General features: G+C 40.6%; 1 protein-coding gene across 1 annotated transcript in view; it reads left to right on the top strand.

The window, feature by feature from the left end:
• Positions 1-1,428: 1,428 nt before the first annotated feature.
• Positions 1,429-17,980, top strand: part of LOC150091463 (metabotropic glutamate receptor 5-like) — a 151,368-nt gene continuing 134,816 nt past the window's right edge. The window contains exon 1 of the mRNA XM_090375674.1: positions 1,429-1,912. The gene's annotated coding sequence lies outside the window, so the exon portion shown is untranslated. The remainder of the gene's footprint in view (positions 1,913-17,980) is intronic.

The following is a 17,980-nucleotide window of genomic DNA, read 5'->3' as shown; positions in this document are numbered from 1 at the left end:
TTGCATCCGAAGGACCGAATCTCATAAAAAAACAAATATCCCTGCTACCCTTTTGAAAGAAACAATGAGGGCAAGTGTAAACTATAAAACAAAATCACAATCATCAAAAGTATTACGATTTTGTTTCTACAAGGTCCAGCTGGAATAGCTACTGAAAGGAAGTTTACTCTTAAAAATTCCATTTTTAAAAAAATATTTTCAGTATCACGATTTCAAAAAATGCCTCTGTTTATAAACAATGAAACTTACAGATTTATTTTAACATTCCAACAATGCAAACTTAGCCTGCCAACAATGTCGTGTAGACATTGTCAACAATAACAAAGAGCTAAACAATGGAATCGTTTGACAAAAACTTTCATTTTTAGTATAACAATATATTTGTCTAAGCAGTCTGCCAACAATGTCGTGAGATATTGTCAACAAAGAGCTAAACAATGGAATCGTTTGACAAAAACTTTCATTTTTAGTATAACAATATATTTGTCTAAACAGTCTGCCAACAATGTCGTGAGATATTGTCAACAAAGAGCTAAACAATGGAATCGTTTGACGATAATTTTCATTTTTAGTATAACAATATATTTATGTCTAGCCTGCCAACACTGTCGTATAGATATTGGCAACAATACAAAGAGCTAAACAATGGAATCGTTTGATGATCTTACATTTTGAGTATAACAATATGTATATTTATGTCTAGCCTGCCAACAATGTCGCGCAGATAATTTCAACAATACAAAAAGTTAGACAATAACTTTAATTTTTACTATAACAATACTGTATAATTATGTCTAGCCTGCCAACAATGTTGTGTAATTTCAACAATACACAAAGCTAAAGAATAGAATCGTTTGACAATATCTTTCATTTTTAGTATAACAATATATTTATGTGTCGCATGTGGATATTGTCAACAATAGAAAGAGCTAAACAATGGAATCGTTTGGCGATAGCTTTCATTTTTAGTATAATCGATTATTTGTCCAATTTATTGCTGAAGTTAATGCGCTATATTTCAGTCTACTTCTATAAAGCAAGCTTATCCACGTCCTACTAAGCGTATATTGATTCCAATAGGAAGATTAAGACGAATTTTATTCCCTTAATCCGAATATTTGGTCAATAACATTTGAAATAAGGGATTCGACGAATGGACAGTCTTTTGGATAAAGAATCAACAAATCTCTCGCTGCATTTCCCGATGTAATGTAACTGAAAATGCTTCATTTAACCAGGAAAGGAAAGAAAGAAAAGAGCAGTTCCAGGAAGGGCCGATATAATGTCAAATCAGGTGTCTGAAAACGGAATTACCAGTTACGTATCCCCTTTTCAATGACTGCTTTTCGAGCTTAAACTTTCAAGGACGCTGCCGCCTTTTCAAGCGACAAGTTCCAAGTCCGCGTGGCCGTCACTAGGGTGTAACAAGTTGGCAGTTTATCGGGGCGGCGCAGTTCGCCTTGTGCATTGCTTGTCCAGATAAACAACGGCACGCTCTTAAAGCAGTCGTCAAAGGTGTGTTGAGTGCGATGGAACTTTGTCTCCGCTCACCCTTCCCTAGAGATATTTCCCTAAAGTTTCCGGAATCAACAACCCCGTCCCCATTACGCCCCCTCGTGCGAAGGCTAACGGCGAATGACATTGATTCGGGTGTCGTCGAGCGTCACCAACTCCGACAGCAGCAGCAGCGCCCCCCTGTGTGTGTGTCGAGTGTGATTTTGTAAAAGCAGACTGTGCGCGTTCGAACAGCGGGTTTGAATGAAAGAAATAATGGACAGAAGGATGGAATACAAACGTGCGGGAAGGCTTATCGGCAGACGTGTAACTGGTTCGCATTTTAAGAAGGAATTTTCTAAACCGGTTGTGACAAAGGTGATTACACGTCAACAAGTCGTTCGCCAGGTCAAATCAGGTAAGTAGATGCGGCTCTTTTAAGCAAGGGTTCCGTCTTAAAGCATAAAATCGTTGATTTTTCTAAGCAGATTGGCATTAAGTTGTCTTCGTCAGTAAATTCGAATAGGCCACGTATCTGGTGGGTGGATTGTCTTTGACATCGAGGGAGATCAATCGGATCACTGACTCATTCCGAGCAGATGTGGATAATAGGTAATCCTCTGATTAGTTTGATGTTGGAAGACTTCAGTTTCTTTTCTTTTTTCTTTCTGCTGGACCGTTGATGCTTGCAAAGCCATCTTCCATTTCGTTTTACCTTTCGGCACCAGACGTTGTAATAAAAGATAAACTAATCGCATTTAATGAGGGATCTAGCGGAGTACGAGTTCTATCAAGGGACTCTGTCAGACTCTTCATCTAGAAAAGTGGGATTAAGAACTTATAAGAACTGCGAAGTCTTAAGAAACCTGAAGTCTTAAGAAAGGGATCAACCGTGTGATGGTTTAAATGGATTCTTCACCGATGAAAAATGATATAAGCAAATGAAGAAAATAGCGAGTCAGTCGAAGCGTCTACAGCGACCTCTAACGGGGAATAAAGCTGGACTAATACGTCTGGTTCGTTTGGGTTTGCTAATCTCTGAATTATTTTCAAATTCACAATCGGAATTAATCTCGTTTGTATTAAGTGAGTTTTTCAGCGCCACCTGTCCTTGGAGTGCCTTCCAGATCTTCGTTTTTTTTTTTTTAAAGAGAGTCTTTAAAAGGCAGCAAAACATACCATCGTTCCTTTAAGAGTACTTAATGTGCTCTGATTATATCACGCGTGTTTGTTAAACGCTGGATTAAATCGATTATAAATCACGAACAAAGATTGAAAGAGACGATTTTTTTGTCCACTACTGTACCATCTTGCAAAGAAATGATGACGCAACGCGTTAAGTCATCAGTCTTCTTGATGAGCCACCTGGCGTCCAGAATAAACAATGGGCTATTAATTCTAAGACCTGTAGATGGCTCAGGAGCTACTGAAACGCCCAGGTACCTATACACGTATCCAGTTGTAGTATCCTGTTCAGCTGCTGAACCAACAGACCAGCATAACGTACATTAATAGAGGGGAGGAGGGGGGATCTGGCTCTTGTAAACAGTCCCGGGGAAAAAATAAGAAACTTCCAGAAAAAAAAAAAGAAACCAGTCATACAGCCAAGTTTTTTCTTCTTCTTTTTTTGTTGTTCCGAACCTCTTTCCCTTTCCTATTTGACCTTCTCTTTCCAAGATTGGAGTCCGAATAAATCTCTACCCACATTTACGTATGTGCGCGTGCGAAAGTGCAAGTTTCTATCGCTGCTTGAAGCGGGGGCCTTCTCTTTTTGCATTTCCAAGCATTAGCATACCAAGATTAGAAGCTCTCTCCAAGCAATTTTCCTCGTAGCTTCTGCCTCTTGAAAGAGGGGGGGTGGGTGGATCGGGGGAGAGGGAGGGAAAGATGGCTGATAGCATTCCTAGAGCCCGTGACGTTCGGCAAACAAGTCGGTGTCAACACATCAAACATCTCCTCGCGCCATGCAGTACGCCAGCAACGTTTCTGTCTCTCCAGTGACCTGGCATGTGCACTCGAACAGTGATCTATCAAAGGGGAAGATAACCCAGTTCACCTTGCGATCACCTCATTTTATATGGGATGTGGATGGGGCATGATGTAAGTCAAAGCTGACGGATAGTCGCAGAGAGAGAGAGAGAGAAAAACTCAGACCTCTTAATGGCTTTACAGATAGGGATTTGTAGAAGAAATACGGATGCAGTAAGCGAGTGTTTCTATGGCGATAGACCAATAACAAGTGAATGCGTAAGGTGACGGATCGAAATATGCCCGCCGAATGACATAAGATATGTGTTAAGTAGGATTTCGGATGTACAGTGTATGGCTGGAACTTTATCAAGGGCGTGGAGGGGGGGCTATATTTCTGAATCGGGTTGAATAATAGAAATCCGCTCTGATTTCGAAGGCTGGCCATTAAGGAACATATAAGAGCATTCACTGTCTGACGTCACAAGAATGTCGAAAAGAAAACTTAAAACAAAACGATAGTCATTAACCGAGCTCGATTATCCGAATACCTTTTGGGCCCGCTTAATTCGGATAATCGAGACGCTTTTAATATCGTTCATTCTACCCCTCTTGGCGATAATGGTAACTGAGATATTAATGGATTTGCTTTATTTGATGGGAAAAATGTATCAGTCTGTGAGTTTGCTTTATTAATTCTTGTTTTAATTATTAATTGTTTGCTTCATTAATTCTTGTTTGTAGTAATAGTTAATACTCGTAGTATTAACATCAAAAGCAGTGTTAAAAATAAGCTAGTCCTGTTTAATTATGTAGAACTCAGTAGATCTGTAATCTTCATTTGCGGTATTTAATTATATCTATCATCAGGTGGCACAAATAAAAACACCATTATTAATAAATCATAATTCTATATTATTACAGACATATTATGGTAAACAGCTGATCATTTTATGTGTTGCAGATCCATTATTCCAAACTGCGCTATTTTAACGGTAGGTGGCGCAAGCGTGCTATAACGTACTGTATTTGAATTGTGTTCCCGATTCTCGTTAGGATTGATTAGCTAACAGTTCACCTGTGAAGGAATTGTGCACTGATCAGGCTGTATTGTCTTGGTTCAGAGGTTGGTAAGTGATGTGGTATTGTTTGTTTAAATCAGATGACAAAACTATCTCGTAGTCCTGGTGGTGTGCGACATTCTTCGATCGTGTTACAGCTACCCCTGGGTGGTTAAACGAATTTCTCTCCAGCCCCATCTTGGCGAGCTGTTCGAGAGTTCAAGGTCAGTGGACCTCCTTATTCTACGGTGCGTCCTACAGATTTATCCTAGAATGGACTTGCCCAACAATTGTTGGCCACTGAACCTACAGAAACTGTGGTTTCTCACTCTTTTTGAATCATTTTAAAAGGGGAGAGAAATTGGCGGAATATATAAATAACAAAATCATATTTATTTCGTTTTTTGTTGCACTTGTGAGTAGGGCAACAGTGGTAGGGGGTTAAGGAGTTAATAAAACGTGTCGACATTACGTAGGCACTTTGGGGTCCCTCTTTCTTTTGTTCTATGTTATGCCATTTAAGGTTCCAGATTTGGGATTCTATCTGTGCAGGGGTCGGGTACATACAATTTTGACCCCCTTTGCAGTGTCCTTCTTAGGAATGGAGTAGCACATGCATTTGAATTGACTGGGATCATGTTCACATGACTACTGAATACGTTAATGTTTATATTCTTGTCACAAATGATTAGTAAAGTTTGTTCAGTTCCAGGACATCAGAGACTGTTAAGTTTCAGATTCTCCACAATTGCAATGAGGATCCTGCTCTATCCCTAAGTCAGAAAGTTTTTGTTTGAAAGGACCATGTCCTGTGAGGATGAAGGTTGCTCGAAATCCCGGTTGCCCGAAATCCTGGACCAATAACAATAACCTTTCTTGTTATTGGTCCAGGAGCCTTGCCAGATTCCAAGTAGCTTGTCAGTAAAACGCTTGCACTCTGCCTTAAGATTATTTGTCAAGTCAAGATGGAGGTCAAGGATTTCTGTTGGTGTTCCTTTCTTTAAGTTGTAGAAGATATCTCTCTTAATCACCTCAAGGTAGAGGGGCATGAATCCAGCTAGGACTTGTAGGGCTGGCATACGCACAGTACAACAAGCCTTGGTAACTATGAGGAGCATGGCTCTTTGGATTGAATCAAGCTTTGTCTTGTTACGTTAAATGGTGGCTCTTGTGCACAACAGTGAAGCTCCATAACAAACGATGGGCAAGAAAATGGAGTTGTATATTAAAGCCAGGGCTCTACGTTTAAGGCTCCAATCTGCCCTGCAAATTCTGGTGATCATTGCCGTGTATTATTTCCTGATTTTGATCGAAATATAAACAAGGTGTGGAAAGAATGTGAGTTTCATGTAAAGTATGATGCCAAGGTATTTTATCTCTGGGTAGAATCTGATGGGTTTGTTAGTGATCTTGATTATAGGAGGTTTGGTTAACTGGAGGGATCCTTTAAGCAAGATTGACTTCGTTTTCTCGTCAGATATGAGAAGCCTGTGGGTTGCTGTCCAAGTTTGCAGTTTTGCAAGGCAATGGACCAGAAGAAAGGCCCAAGGACAGAGCCCTGAGGACGACCCCGAGTTACCTGGCAGAGATCGTGGTCTTTCTTTGGTCAAGGTAAGAAGAAATACTTCTATAAAGGTTTTGAGGTATGTTGGAGAGACTTAACCGTTTAAGGATTTGTGATATTACACTGGTAGACAAAAAGTAAGTGTGTAGCTGAGCGTGCAGATTTGCCCTTTGTAAATTAAACTGAGCACATAGATCAAATAGTAGATGTAAATGTGCGCATGCGTGGGTGTTATCTCGATTGTGCGAAAGAATTTCAAGGCTAAGATCTATCAAAGTCGATAAATATTATACAGCTATTCGGAATACCTGCAGACAACACACGAACTCCCCACCCCTATTTCGTCCAAGAGTCATGAAAATATAACAATTATTTCCTTGTATGAACACAGACATTTCGGTGGATATCTTAAGTTCTGCTGCCCAATATTTCATTTTATTTTAAATGTTAGAAGTTATAACAATCATGGGTGTTTCCTATTTTTCTGTGCGGTACTATCCTTAGTACGAAAATTGTTCTTTATTAAATATTTATTTTGTTTATTCAATCAATAAAATCACGTTTTCTATCTATCTACGAACTTTTACGGCAGTGGGGGAGGAAATCCGTACTTTTTTGACCTAATTCCAGCGATGACGTATCCAATCATCACTTAGAGGTAGAGCAATGTGATCTGTATCAACGTCGCACACCGCACCGACTGGAAAACGCTCTGTTTACATTACGGTAATCGCAATGGCCTTACACACGCGCTACGGAGAGACATTCCATCGCATGTCACAACAAACTCCGCTTTCAGAAAGAAGCGGAAATGGGTTGGTGACAGAAAACGAGGAGAAATCGATTTAGAAGCATGCAACGGAAATACCTGACGAAACCCAAATGAAAATCGGGGGACGGTGAGGGGAGGGGAGGGGAGGGGGGAGAATAGCGAGCGAGCATTAAATTACAAATTAGAATATCACGTAATTGTAAGGAGGCTGTCGTCTGCTCTGCTTAAACAACGTCGTCTGTCGTGTTCGAATTTTTATCAAAGAGTTACTTAAATGGCCATCTTTGTCCATTGGCGTTTCAATATTTCGTAATGCGTAATATTTAGCGGGAAAAATAATAAAAAAAAAACGTGCAGGTCATTAAAATCCCGTAATTCTTTGCGGGAAAGAAAAACGCGCGCGCGGTTTGGTGTCCTCTTTCGGCGATGTCTCTCGGTTGTTATTAATTAAACCGAAAATGGCACGCGATTTGACAACGGCCCCGAGCGATATGTGGATTCTAAAGAGGTATTCGCATGCTGTTCATTTGCATAATAATGGGATAATAACTTTCCTCGGATAAGCCCGTTGGCTGTTCCCTAAAGAAAGTGCTTTTTCACATAAATTATTGGCAGAGAACTATTAACAAACGAATGTTGAGTAGAATTAAACTTCGCGTACTCCGTAGGGCATAAAACACGATCCAGTTGACATTTCAGCGTTGTATTCAACCTTAAAGATGAAAAAAAATATGTAGTTCGGTGTGTTGCCACCAGGCGGCGCTTAGTGCGAATAGTTGTCGATAAAATTTATAATTCCTGCGATGAGCAAACGACTAACTCAGATTACCCAATATATTGGCAACAATGCCTTTCACGTGTCAACTGCGTCACGTCTTTTGGCTGAATGCGTTCGCTTCGTGCGCAACAATGTATGAACAGTTTCTGTTGGGAGAGTAGCCATTTGTTGCGTTTCTAAGCTTGGAAATGTCTAAATAGCGAATTTCTGTTTGAATTTGCAGACGAATTGAATTATTATAAAACGCAGGAAGCAAACGACAAAGAGAACCTGTATTATAACGCATGCCCTCTACTATAAACAGCGCCTTCTTTTGAAACGTGGTGCACGGAATGCAATGCGTGTTTGACCTTAATTTGCTCTTCAACGAGCAAAATGCATCTTTATTAGAAAATCCTTTTTAGCTACGCTTTCCACGAATCCGTTAAAAGTATTTTAACCCGAATATGCGTTGTTCCCATTGCCACACACACACACACACGTGGCAATCAAATGTTTCATTAAAGATTCTATGAAGTGATGTTTGTCTCCATTATTTGTGATGGACTGTTCTATTTCTCTTAGAGGGGTGGCTGGGTTTTCTCTTCCACTCGCACGTTTTCTGATAAACGAATATCCCGGATGTGACTGTCGCCTGCCGTTAACTTTGCTTAACCCTTGCCGGATGAAGCCCGAGGATCGGCGATAGTCAGTGCTCGTGCGCATGGAAGTTTTTTTTTTTTTTTAAGATGATTTATTATGATTATTTCAATTTATTTTCTAGTCTCTGCAAACAGCATACAGATGTGTGTTCGTAAATATTTCAGCATCCGCTGATTTAAATTTTACTTTAGCGATCAAAAATATATAAAATATTCATAACATTTTTTTTTTAATTTTATGCCACTGTGGCAACAGTATTGTGGTTTCCTGGAGAACTTTAAATATGACTGACTCCGAATCTGAAATTAAACTATTATTTTAGCTTTAGCAGAAGACCAAGGATACCCCTTCTATGTTATAAAAAGCCGCCATTTTTATTAACTTTTTATCTCCTTTATTGGATGGTATTACAACTGTCGCAATAGCCATGATTTACACTACCTGGCCACTGTACAGGATCAAGAGCTATGAACATGATTAGGCCGCGCTGTGTGACGTTGCTTTCCTTCATACGTCATACGACTTACATATTTTTGCACAAATGTTGCATATAAATAACCCAAACCTCAATGGTCCAAATAAAGTGGTCAGGCAGTGTATATTCTTCACTGAAATAGGCCACAACTTCATAACTCAGTTGTCACTATTGAAATAACCAGGGCACCTGTCCGCCCACCGATGAGAGCCAATAAGCTTCGAAACGGTGTTATCCGAGTGGTGGTATCTGCCGAGAATAAGTAACATCAGTCTTCTCCACTGGTGAAGCGTTACTTATTCGAGATAGTGCAATACCATGGCAACTAGTTGTGAAGGATTTCACAATAGGGATATAATCAAACGATGCATTGAAAGTATCTTTTGGTAGTAGAAATGCTGTGGTTCATTTTTACCTGGATTGCGAATCCAAGACATCCACGTTCATTCTTACCTAGATGATCTACCCCGTCTGCATAATTCTCCAGATTTCAATCCAGTTGAGAATGTCCGGGATATATTGAAAATTGCAGTTCGGCTTCACAGTTCTTTACCGGCCAAAAGTACAGATACAGAAGTTGACTAATATCTTGATGGAGGAATGGTCAAATCTGCAGCTGGACTCCCTCAGTGGAATCCATGCCATGACTTTTGCTGGCCGTAATTTGGGCAAAAGGTGGCCCTACTAATTATTGAGCAATGAGCGTATCATCGCCATATTATGAAGCTATAATCCAGTTTCATGCTGCTATTGGGATATGTTAACTCCAATAATAATTATAACCAACAGTAAAAGTGATAATTATAGTAACCGGACACAACCAACCACCCCATGGGGCTGAAATATCCCATAAAAAAAGAGAGCAATAAGCCTCACAAGGAACACTTACTTGGAACTCCAGAAAGCCTCGATCCTAAACACCTCCAGGATATTCAGAAGGTTCGTCGACGAACAGTAGCCAGACACAACCAACCATCCCATGCACTTGGTCCCAGCACCTATCAAGAGTGCAAAAGATCCCATAAAGGATAAATAATTTTTAAACATAATAATAATAAACAAGAAGTTGCGCTTTCATCGCAAAAAAAAACCCTTAAAAGACTAATTGCGAGTCGATAGAGTATACCACGAGGTATGTCTGACTCTCACGCGCTACGATTAACCCCCACATTTCCTGCACAGATAATAGCGAGCGATAATGACGTATTGGTGTTGCTGTACACACGGATATCGGGCAGTACAGGAGCAGCACCCAGATAACGTATCAGAAACAGTCCTCTAAATGATTGCTCTTTGGGGATGTGGCACTGATTTAAACAATGGCACGAGCAGCAACGCCATGGCTCCCATACGCTGCTCATCAGTGTATACAGCTTCGGAAAAACACAGTTTGTAATATTGGGTTATTTCTGCATAGAACCCCCCCCCTAACTTCCAGTTTCCTCCGCTTGGAAATGATGGCCAAGTTGTGGCCGAATTGAGCAATTTGTTGAACTCCGCGCGACATCTTTTCGCAGATGACTGGGCCGAAATTAGCCCGATAAGATCTCGTTGTTCCACTCTTCTCTAAAAATAGGATCGCCCTTATCTCGATCCTATAATGGCCGACTGCCCCCGGAATTCTTTGCCGAGTGTTCCGAGTAATCCCTGAAGGCTAGAACTTCTCGCGATGCCTTTCGCCGTTATCTTCGCGTGCCATGCAGAGGGGCAGAGACATACGCCTTCTTAACTGCCACAACTAACAGCACCCTGCCAGCTTCCATTCGCTATTTATTGCTTTATCAGCCGCCCCTTTTTCCTTCTGTAAACGCCAATGAATCTTATCGGGCTGATATTTAATGATTCGGCCACGCGATGGGATGCAACCCATCTCTTAGGCACACTCCGGTCCGATGACGTCGTCTTGCATCGATGAGAACAAGCGGATCGGATCCAGGTTGAAAGAGGACGAGTTCCTGTGGCTTTATTAACCTTATTTGCAAATTAGTAGATTGGTGATAAAACTTGGCAGGGATGCGGAAGAAAGATGGATAAGAGGGAAGGGGCTAAGCTATCTCGAGTACGTGCAGAGGCAGCTAAGGCCAAGAGGCGTCGGTATGTTGTGTCTGTAGACGTTTACTCTATCGGCTTATTTGTCCTTAATTTATAAGGGAGAAACGGTTTCCTCTCCCATTATTATCCCAAATTATCGAAATTTGCCATCTTTGACGTTAATTAACTAAAGAAAGAAAGAAACAGTAATTAATACCTTAAAAAACGAAAGAGAAATAATTTAAAATATGCGCCGATTTTAGACTCTGTGTGTATTCGAGCATCTTACAAATCACTTAACGATGAATGCGAATGGTAGAACTGCTGCGTCTGAAGTGATCTCGAAGAGGTCGAACTGAAAACCGGCAGGTGTAGATGAAACTCAATTATGAACAAGTTGTAGGGGCGGACTTCTTTTACAGTCTGATGTCACGATTCTTGTTATGTCTTCACCTTTTGCATGCACTCTAATCCCCCCCACCTCATCCCATTTCTCCCCATTAGCTGGAAGAGTTAATTACTTTGGCCGTTAATTAAAGTAACGGCTGGTAATTAGGATTACACATCTGCAAGGCTAGCTTGTGAATAGTGGAAGAAAGAAAAAGAAAGGGAAAAAAAAACGTATCAGAGAGTGAAGTACGCAGATATTCGACACAATTTCCAAGTCAGTTCTCCAGGGAAGATGGCGCAAGAATGCCCAGAGAAAGAAGGAACATTTTTTGAACAACTGTTTGGTGAAAGACTTCAATTTTCTAATCTCTCTCTCGCTCTCTGAGGGCATGGAACAGATTGAAGTGTGGCAAAAGTCAGTCACATGTCTGTGGTACCTATATTTTAAACAGAACGAAGTTACTTGAGCTGACGTCTGGTGGCAGAAACTGACACTCAAACGACTCCATTTTAATCCTCCTGGTTTCGTTTCTGCTTTATGTTCAGTTATTTCCAAATCTCATCTTTTAAGAATTACGTCGATTGAACTTTGGCTATTTTAAGTTTCTTTAATAATCTCCGACATTTTCCTTTTCGGTTTTTCCCGGCCGCTGTCTTGTTTCTTCTGTCTCTCCTCCATTAATTTCTCTATCTCCTAGCGAGATATTTATATCGGCCACACTCTCAAGACGGCTTCTTTTCCACATTTCCAGAATGTTCTTCGAAACATTTCTGTCGAAGAAAATAAAACTGCGCGTAACAGAGGTTGCCCGATATTTTTAGTGTCGCTCTCGAGCCGCTGCGCTGGTTGTTAGCGTTCCGAGTTACGGCAATAGAAACTCGCATTTTGCGTGTCATAAAAGGGCACACACCGGCTCGTGACCACAAGAAATCTCCCTCGTGGCAAACAGAAAGAAAGACCAAAGGTGGATGAAGCGCAGATGGTTTCTATTTCAACGCTACATATATCGGGGGGGACGAAGTGGAAGGAATGGGAGACGTTGCGAAACTGGCATTGCTCACTAGTCGCACGAGCATTAACTTTCATGTGACCTCGCAGGCGGTTCCGACGATATGAAATGGTAGACGTATATGGAACGTTGGGGTCAGGGTATAAAAATGGCTTAAACTTGCTCGAGCCATTTCATCGATACGAGAAAATGGAAGACGAAATGTCTTATCCTTCCAGAGATCAAGTAGTTCAGTAGCTGTAAGAAGACAAGCTGAAAGCTCTTTGAGTAGACTAGGATTCAAACCCCCTAAATACGGTCGATCTTCCAACCCGCACTGGACCAGCATGGCACATTATGGTCCATTCCCTCAACATGAATCGTTGAAGAGGCTTCCATCCTGCAGTGGATTGATAATGGCTGCAGCTTTTACCTTTTCTTTTCATGGTTCAATGGTTGACTTGCACCATCCGCTGTGATTGCAGAACTCTCTAATAGTCCCTCCCACAACATTTCATCACGACAGTTCTTGGAATCCATTGAATTTTCATCCCCTACAGCTAAGGCTCTGTAATATGACAAACGAAAAACATATCTTTGGGCAACACGAAGGATTCAATTAGCAGCTCCATCTACCGGAGAAATTTATTAACTCTATATTTTTATCTTAATATGGCTTCTGTTGCTAGGAGATAAGAAGTCCGATTTAAATCTGGAACCATTTGGCCAGTAGTGCATTAACATCGATGTCCTAAAAATATCTCCGGATTTCTAACGTCGTTGCTATGGTGATTAAAGATGCTGCTCGGATGACAACTCGCGAACTCCCAGAAACGTGTTTAATGAAAAAGATAAACTCCATCTTGCGTTCCTACCTGACAGTGACATTTATACGATAACCGCGTACAATTTTGTCGGTCCTTCTGCTAGTGAGGCAATGACAGATTCTTTCTATTATGAGTTACCATTCCCCCCGACCCTCCTCTCCCTCATCCCTTGATACGAAGTACTTCGTCGGTATCAGTTTTTTTTTTTTTTAAACTGTCACGAACACCACCTGTTGACAAGCTTAGCAATCGATTTCAACTGCTTGCTTTGATGTCATCCGATGCTGACTTGGAATGTGGTAGACGCGTTCGTTTTCTCAAAGATTTCATCGATGCTTTCACACCCAATACATTCTGATGAAACAAGAATCCCCTAACTCTAATGTGTTTACTTATTGAAGAAAAGAAAGATAAATTGTCGATCAAAACTCCATTTCAACTAGCTTGCACTTCAACTTTCGTTTTCTCTCTTTTATTTTCTTTTTCCCCATCGTAGTTTATTATTTAAGCAATTATGTAAAAAAAAACAAATTTATCTCACGAATCTTGTGAGAAACATCACCGTTTTTGACTTACCCTGAAAAGCGTTTCATTAGTGTTGCTGACTCAATCGACTGGATGTCAGTTACCACGAAAAAAGAAACTGTACGTTGAGCACACGCTAGATTTATGCCATTGCAGAGATTATACTTTCCTCCTTCCAAGTGCAAACACGATAAAGAGCACTTAAGAGATAAACTTGGGAGTAACTCGTCTTATCCAACAAACCTTCTGTTTTAAGATGTATCGCGTACGGTGTGCTGTTATCCCACGAGGCACGACTTCGGACACGAGTTCGCCGCGCAGAAAGGAATTTAAATTCAACACATTCGTGTTTTGTGAGGCTGCCAAAAAGCGACTACACATAGAAAACGCTGACATGGCGTCCGTAAGATGCAAAAGATGCTCCCGAGTGGGATTCAGATTTGCGATGGAGGAAATGTACGTCGCCAACAGAAATGTCGGGAATATATTTAATGCGATATGTGACCTGGAAGTCGATGTCGGCCTTCCGATGTGCCAAAGAAATGCGATACAAGAGGAAGAGGAGAGAGATTGCCCTTGGGCATGAAAGCCAAAAGAAGTATCCCACTGCTGTTTTAATTATAATCAAAGCAAAAATTCTATTCTTTTGCATTCATCCAATCGTTAATATTCCAAAAAAACCTTGAAATTACTGCACTCCTTAGGCTCTTTCTTAACTGCAGTAGGAATACTTCAAAGGAGAAAGAAACCAAGCAACGCAAAACATGGAAACAATATTTATTCAACTAATATACGAGGGGTGATCATTTAATTCGTGGACTGGTGCAAGATCTTATCTTAATTGCCATCATCTGAATCTTCTGTGGATTTCTCCTTTTCGAAACTAAATCAGACGCGAAATGCTTGCCTTTCAGAGCTTTCTTCAGACGTGGAAACAGGAAGAAATCGCACGGAGCTAAGTCTGTAGAATAAGGGGAATATGGCAGAACCTTGGCACCTATGACAGTGATCACTGCCTGCACAATATTAGCCATATGCGATTTATACAGGTGTTTGAATAAACTTGTATTTTATTTTTCGAAATTTCGAAGTTATTAAATATCTTTTCACTTTTTCAAAATTAATTTAAATAATACAAATTTGTTTATATAAAAATAATTTTATTTCTAAAAGAAACATTCTCTCTCGAAACCAATTCGAGTCCTGCTTAGACTCAATTTAAGTCATTCATTATATAATTATTAGCCCGATTATCCCTTGAACAGCCAATGACGTTAATGTAAGGTTAAGATGAATAAAATAGAACGAAAAAAAAGGAGCTCAGCGTCTGATTTCTCAAAGATCATCTTTATCGACTCGTTGCTGATGATTGTGCGTGTCTCGGCACATTTTTATTCTTTCCTTCATTTGCTGCAGATCCGAAGAGAAAATTTAATTAGTCGGATTCTTTCTCTAATGTTTCTTATTGCGATGCCGATTGTTTCTTCTCCCCCAACGTATTTTTAAGACAGCCACGACGCTCTCTTTAACATTACGCGTTAAATTTCTTACAAAGTGCACTCGAAGAAGCGCTGCACTGATGACGTAAAAGCTTTTGTGTGTTGAAGCAAAAGTCAAGCCAAGCATCATCAGGTGTACAGGAAGTTAAGGAGTTGAGAAGAGCGCGATGCTAACAGACACTGGTTTTCTTCTTTTCCAACTTCTTTTGATGCAAGATGTTTTTGCGAGGTCCACACTGGCTGTTATAACTCCACGGCTTCTGTATGCATCAAGGAAGAAACTAATCAACTGGTGTGCCCACAACTTGTTCGCTCTGGTTCGAAAGTATTTAATATATTAATATTGGAAGTTTAATACACTCACTGGCCAAAAGAATAGAAACTTTTATTCAATGTCTAGTAGAGTTGCCTTTTTCCCGAATTAGAGCTCGTATGCGTCGTAATGTGGATTCCAACAAGCGTCTGAAAGAGTGTAGCCTTAGATTTGTTGATTCTTCCATCCAGTTGTCAGTTGCTGTTTTGTGGTCGGTAGAGAACTGCTAAGCCCAACTGTCCTTTCCGACTTTTTCCAGACTTTCTCAATTGGATCCAGATCTGAAAAATTAGGCGGCCAGGGAAGACCTTGGAAATGTTCCTCGAACCATTGAGAGAACTTTTGCACGGTGTATAGGTGCCTTATGGTCATGAAAGGATTCATCTTAATCCAGGTAACATTGCAGGGTGAAGTTGTTCAGATGTGACTGATAGCCATCGAAGCCAACACGGCCTTATAAATGATATGAGCGGCCCTAGTATGTACAATGAGAACATACTCCATACCACCTTGAGTGGTGGACACGAGACAATCTGGATTCATGGTTCCATGAGGTTCGCACCACACGTTCAACCTACTATTGGTGTAAAAAACGTGTAAATCGAGACTCGTCAAACACGTGATGTTTTTCTCCTGGGATTTTTACCAAATCCCAGATTCTTCAACTCCCGCCACATAGTTCGGTTGGAAACGGGTCTTCCTCTGCCTAAATTGAATTTGAGGCAGTGTTTCTTGGAGTACTTCCTGCCACTTTTCGTCCTTTTACGGCTCCTTCCATGTTCCACTCATTGTACACGTTTAAGATGGTTGCTTTAAACCCACCAAGGAGTTCTTTTGTTTTCTCAATTGCGGCTCCTGCTAAACGTGCTCTTCCAATAAGACCTTTCTAGAAATCGGAAGGATCACCCGTCTTCCACATGACCGGATTGAATAAGAAGCCCCAGGAAAGCGTACAGTACTTTTCCAATACCAAGGAACGTCTGACCATGTGGTGTTACAAGTTGATCAATGAGAAGAGGACAAATATTTTCTGGTAAGGGAAAATTACTGCTTAATATCACAGATGACTTCTGCATCATCCACAATACGATTAGATGCACCAATATTTGTGAAAATGGAATAACTTGTTGCTTCTACAAGATATTTCGTTGGCCAAGTTTTATTTGGGTCATCCGGTATCTGTGAATGCATCGGATGTGTAGGGTGAGGGCACACTTTGCTCTAAAATGAGGGAGTTTTTAGCTGAGATTTAATAATAGCGCGCCTTATTTATAGTATCCAACATAAACTGACCGAAACAGTCACCATTACTCCACTATCGAATGTGGGTCATGTGGCCCAGCTGAATGGTTTGTTTGGGAAGATGCCTGTCATCTTGGAATTTCCCGCAAGATAACACGGAGTGACTTAGTAGCGGCAGTTGACGGAAAACAGTAACGTGTACTTGTCGGGGATGATTATGAGGTCAGATAAACTTTGACACAGAAACGGAACTGGTTGAATCACTGTGGGAGACGCAAACAGCGCTTGTGATTGGAGCGAAACATCGATTTGTGTCCAGTTGAAAAACACAGCCAGAAGCCAGTTGACAATTCTCCTCCTAATGCCTGCCTCTGACAGTTCCTCGTTCCTTTTGATCTCCACGTTATTGATGTAGATAGCCCGGTCCGTTTTTATCGCTGAACTACAATAGCGTCCTTGACCGCCCTGCCACACCGGGTGTTAAATGTTTGGGTTCGATTTTCATCGCTAATCGAAGTTAAGAATTTCTTTTCATCGACGCTGCAGGAATCGTGTACCGAATTTATTTTTATTTATTTATTTTTCATGTTTTATATAATCGACAGCCAAGTGAAAAAGAGTGCTTGAATACACCCTCTTCACCAAACGAACATTTCTTCGGCAAAGAGGGTACATTCAAGCTAGGGGGGGGATTACAGTAGTATACGCGTTTGAGTTGACTAGTTGTTGCCTTCTTGGCTAGCAAATATGCTTTTTTTTTTTGTAAACTTTCTATAACCTTATGTGGTCGTTGTGGAATATAAACAGAAAATTTACTTTTATATATTTGAATTTATTATAAAAACTAAAGAACTGAAATGGACTTGGGCAAGACATATAGCTCAAAGACATGATGACAGATGGACCAAGAAAATAACAGAGTGGTTCCCAAGAGGAGCTAAAAGAAAACCTGAAAGACAACCGAGATGGACAGATGAAATTTAAGAGTTCGTGGGAAGTAAATGGATGGCCATTGCGCAAAACAGAAGGAACTGGAAAGTTTCTGGGGAGGCTTTCATCCTGCAGTGGATTGAGAATGGCTGATGATGAAATTGAATCTTAAAAGACATTCGGCAGCCCATATCTTTATAAAATTGCAGTAAAGTTGACACTAGAGATTCATATACATCTTCTGTCCTTCTTCCAAGAAATCCAGGCGCAACCTAGAAACAAAGGAGTTCTGCTTGCTGTTTAGATAAGTTTAAAATCACGAACTACGCCATACAACTGTTCTTACTCAAGTGGGGTGGATTATAATTTTCTGTTTTTCAGTCCAAATCTGTTGAAGTGGACGGTTCAGCAAAGTATGCAACACAAGGATCCTCACTATATTCATCACTGCTTCCTTTATTATCCTGTGATTTTGGGGGA

The sequence above is a fragment of the Mastigoproctus giganteus genome, chromosome 1 (assembly GCF_048544385.1).
Source record: "Mastigoproctus giganteus isolate SK-2022 chromosome 1, ASM4854438v1, whole genome shotgun sequence".
Lineage (NCBI taxonomy): Eukaryota > Metazoa > Arthropoda > Arachnida > Uropygi > Thelyphonidae > Mastigoproctus > Mastigoproctus giganteus.
Note: the sequence above shows the minus strand (reverse complement) of the source record. Positions and strands in the feature narration are given on the sequence as shown.